Source organism: Odontesthes bonariensis, chromosome 15 (genome assembly GCF_027942865.1).
Source record: "Odontesthes bonariensis isolate fOdoBon6 chromosome 15, fOdoBon6.hap1, whole genome shotgun sequence".
Classification (NCBI taxonomy): Eukaryota; Metazoa; Chordata; class Actinopteri; order Atheriniformes; family Atherinopsidae; genus Odontesthes; species Odontesthes bonariensis.
The window spans coordinates 4,363,895-4,368,539 of NC_134520.1; positions in this window are offsets into that span (position 1 = coordinate 4,363,895).

Here is a 4,645-nt window from a genome sequence, read left to right on the forward strand (position 1 = left end):
AGACCCAGCCTTCGAAGCTACGATGGTGCATGTATTCTGTTTTCATTCATCTAAAAGCACTTTGAGAACATGACCTTAAAAAGCAGAAATTTGCCAAAAATCCTTCGACAGCTCCCTCTCACAGTATGAGCTCAGAACATGTTTTGTTAAATCCTGGTGTACTCACAGATCTCCCCAGCAGGCTGGTTGCTGCTTGAGTTTGTGTCGCTGTCATTAATAAACCTCGGCACGCTGCCGGGTACAAGGAATCTGACAAGCAACCTCAGGGTCATCCCAGCTTCTACCCAACTTGCTTACAGGCTGTCTTGATTCTTAGTCATCAAAAAAAACAAAGAATGATCAAGACTGTGCCCAGTAGTCACTTCTTACAATACTACAAGCTCAAACACCGAGGCTACGCATCTGTTTCAATTAAGGTGCTCTTTTATTAATCAAACGACACGTTTGTCTTCTTCTTTGAAATGAAGAATATCCAAACATCTGTGCCTAAATGCAACATGAAATAATCCAAAATGCAGCTAAAGATAGATTCAATCATATCATCTTAACATAAGGGCTTTGGGTTATTTACAAACAAAATATTGAAGCTACTTGCACAACTGTCCAAATTTAAATGATATGTTGAGCTGAATCTTTGCAAGAATTAAGTAGGTGGGCACCCATGATTAGTGTCTCCAATTTAAGCTCACAGATTCCCCTTGTGCTCCTGATTTATGGTAGTTACAGAAATGTGCAGGTTATTAGGTTGTTCATTATTACCATGAAGAAAACATCGTGACAGATCCCGTTGGTCAAGTCCTGAAATATACTAGTAACTAGTAGAGTCAAACCCATGAGACATGTTTTTAAGAAGTTTACATGGACACTGATTAAATGGATCTTGTTAACTTGTACTAGCCAATGGCAATTTTCTGGAGCAGCTTCTGAGTGGCAAAAACTAGGAAATTCAAAGTCACTGGAGATGCTTCTGCAAACTGGTAATGTCCAAGCAAATGAGAAGACACTGCAAAGCTTGTAAGAAAAGCCAAACCACACGATACTTTAAACAAAAGACGCAATAAAACAGTGAGGATTAAAAAGAAAAAGCTAGGAATCAGAAGACATTCTTGCCCAGGAATTACAATATCAGACAGCCTCATTTGTAAGGGTAGGTCTCCACTGTGTGTGCGCGTGTATCTCACCGCGCGTGTTACTCACTGGTCACATGTGTCAAAAATAGTAGGCTTTTAGGGTGACTCTCGGTCCTTCTGTGGTCCAAACAGACTAATGGAGAGAGAGAGAAAGAGTCACAGTGAGGGAGGGAGTTACAGACAGCGGGAGACAGACTGGGCTAAGTGGACAAACCTCGCGTTGAGTTCCAACGAACCTCGGCATCCTTTCTCACGTTGGCTGGGAAGCTCCGTCAAACCTCGGGACCACCGGAACACCGCCGCAAACACACAGTAAGCTCTTTCCTACTCCAATGAATGACTTTATATCCTCGTGATTTACTAGTTCACAGAGAGACGTGACAAGTTTCCAGCCGTCGTCTCTCTGCTTTGCCGCTCGGTTTCTCGTCTTTGGGGGCTCTCTGTCACGGCGAGTTTCCGTCAGTTTTTAAATAATGAGCAGAAATCAAACATTTCTGGTTCATTTGGTTCCATGTTTGAGCCTTTTAGGTGAAGTGGTGGTCGGCTGAGCGAAAGGGTTAAAGGAGGCACTGTTGGAAAAGAACTATCATTCATTTAGTTGATACTGCCGAGATTCCCCTCGTTTTTTTTTTGTTTTTTGTTTTTTCAGCGAGGTATGTGTAGCGCACGCGCTCGTTTAATTTGCGCGCGCCATAGGCTACTCACCTGCAGCGTGCTGGGATGTTCGCCTCCCAAAATCATCGGAGTGGACCCCGGTTAACAGCCGACGGCAATATTTTGGGACGTTGCGTTCATTATAACAGTTTTCCCAAGTGTATTTAATCACATTAAAATGCATCAAGTAGGTCATTTTTCCGGTTTGCTCTAACAAGACAAGGTCACGCTCCGGGCTATAGTGTATCTCCATACTAATAAGTGTTCCAGATGTGTGTGTGTGTGTTTGTGTGCAACTCAGACCAAAGATGACTGTAACGAGGCATGAGCGTGCTTTGAGAAACCTAACAGCCCTCCGCCTTCACTGTCTACTGTCGCAGAACACATCGAGGCATTTTCATTTGACAAATAAAGTACACGGCTGGACTCTTTGCTCAGCAACAATGCGCTTGCTGTGCTATCACTTAAGCTGTCTGAGTGTTAAACCTTGACAATAATGAGGTGACTGATGTGCTGAGTACAGTGGGCCTCTCCTCAGCAGTCTGATTCGGATGGACTTAAGAGATTTCCCTGTGTGCGACCGAGCTGGTGAAAATGGATGGGAGCTTTGGAGGCATTAAGAGGAGCGGCAGAGGCAGAGAAAGCCAGAGATGTGCAAATGGAGCAGAATCTGTCCAAGTCCTGGCAGTTAAAGCTACTAACGTTGCCCCCCCCTCCCTAGAGTACTCCCACCACCACCCCCCACCCTTTGCTACTTCTATGCCTCCATCTCCCATTTCTTCCCCATGTAAAAGGCCTGACATGCACAGGCTATTTTTAATAAAAGTGAAATAGCGTTGTTGCAGTGAGGCGACTCGATGCAGAGTGAAGTGAGACTGAAACAACGATTTGCAATTTGGGGCTATGTCACCACTCATCATTCCATTCTGAGGCAGCAACAACAAATCGTCCTCACGCTTTCATCCTCTACCCCTGCCTTACATTTCACACACACACACACACACACACACACACACACACATTTCATACACACTCCTTTTCTAAAGACTTCAAACAACGGTGAATGGCATGTACTGCTGGCGATGTGGGCTTTGGAGCAAAGCTGGCAGAGAGAAATGTAAGCCGAGAGCTCAGTCTATGCTAATGCACAATAGCTGGGGAAGACAAAAGTATTATAGAAGGGCCACTTCTTGTGTTTTCAAAGATTTAAGATGCAGGCAAACAGATGCAGATGGTGAACGAGGCATTACATGTGGATGACTTGTGTTATTGGCGTATTTGATGAAGGAAATAAATACATTTGAAGGTGGACTTTGATTGGTCAATAATAAATAATTGCTCATTTGTCTGGTCTCAAGCCCACTCGTTTAAGTGGGTCAATATCTGGGGGGGGGGGATAAGTGCTTTGGTTTAATTTTTATCTGTCTTTCCTTTCATATGGAGCATATCAGTTTTTATGCATCATAGAATGTCATGGCTCATATTCTACTGTACTGCACAGAGCCGTCAAGGGCTTCTGAATTTCTACAGGCACAATCTCTGCCTCTAAATTAATCAAAGCACGTGCTTATCTGGACATTCATAAGATAGAGCAGAGCAGAGGATTTAGGTTTGTCTGTATGAGCAGCGCTACATCTCATGTCCCTTTGCCAAATTTGGGCAAAATATAGGAATTCTTTTTAGAGTTGAAACAAAGGAAAATGCGTTGATAAAATCTTGATCGAATATGTTTGAAAACCCCGTCTCTCTGTGCATATGTGACTCATGCTCTGTTGCTCTGTGGAGATGGTAATGCATGCCTTCATATGTGCATGAAGGTGAAAGTAGATGTCAAAAAATGTTCCATTCATTGCAGGAAATCAGTGAAGCAGAGTGATGGATGCAAAGGGGACACGAAAGGGAGAAAAAAACTGCAATCACACAGTTCGGTTGTATCCTGTCGCCGACACTTTCCACTGCGTCAGGTTTCATAGATCAGTGTCTGTCTCAAATACTGATGAACTGAAGATCATTAAACTTTTGGGAAATGAGGACAAGTCATCGATTATGTTATTTATGAGTCTAATTAATCTCTTAAGGGGAACTTCTTTCACTATTGGGTACTGAGGCATAGGGAGACCATCATTAGGGATGACATCAATCATCTGCTGTTCAGGCAATTGTGTGTGACAAGGCGCTGTAAAGCACCTGAGCACCACCTCATCGCCAGGTCCTCGGGCTCTAAATTAATTGAAAATTTTAAAGACCCCACTTCTCTCCGAGAGCGTGATCAACAACCGGATTCACCCTCAATAGCACAAAGTAACTCTCCTTTTTACGAGCTTTCTTCTTGCATCATCCTGAGTTAAAACTCGCAGCTATTTTTACAGCAGCTGGCCGAGACCTCAGATGAGCAAACAAAGCTGTTCACAAACAGCAAAGAAACATTCATGGAGAAACTCGTCTTAAAATAACCTCCACTTTGCTAGATAATGAGCAAGACGTCAGCTTGTTTGTATCTTTTCACTCATGTATCTTGAAGCACTTGTTACCCACATTAATGAATGCAGTCAAGATCCCACTAATTATGTTTCCTCTTAGGTGATCCTGTGCAGCATGTGCGCTGCGTGGAAAGTGTGAGAAACGAAATGAAGACGCATTCCGGGGAGAGGAGAGGAGAAACCGAGGGACGAGCCGCGGTAATAAACCGTCATGAAAAAGCAACGTCTGATCAGCTGATCCTCGGACATTCCTTGAGACAAACTGGTCAGTGAATAAAAGCAATGGCAGCACGCGTTGTACTTCTCTTTTTGTTGTTCTGTCAAGGGGAAAGAAGTGGCATTTCTGAGGCTGCTGGCCTTTCGGCGGAAGATGCAAAAAAG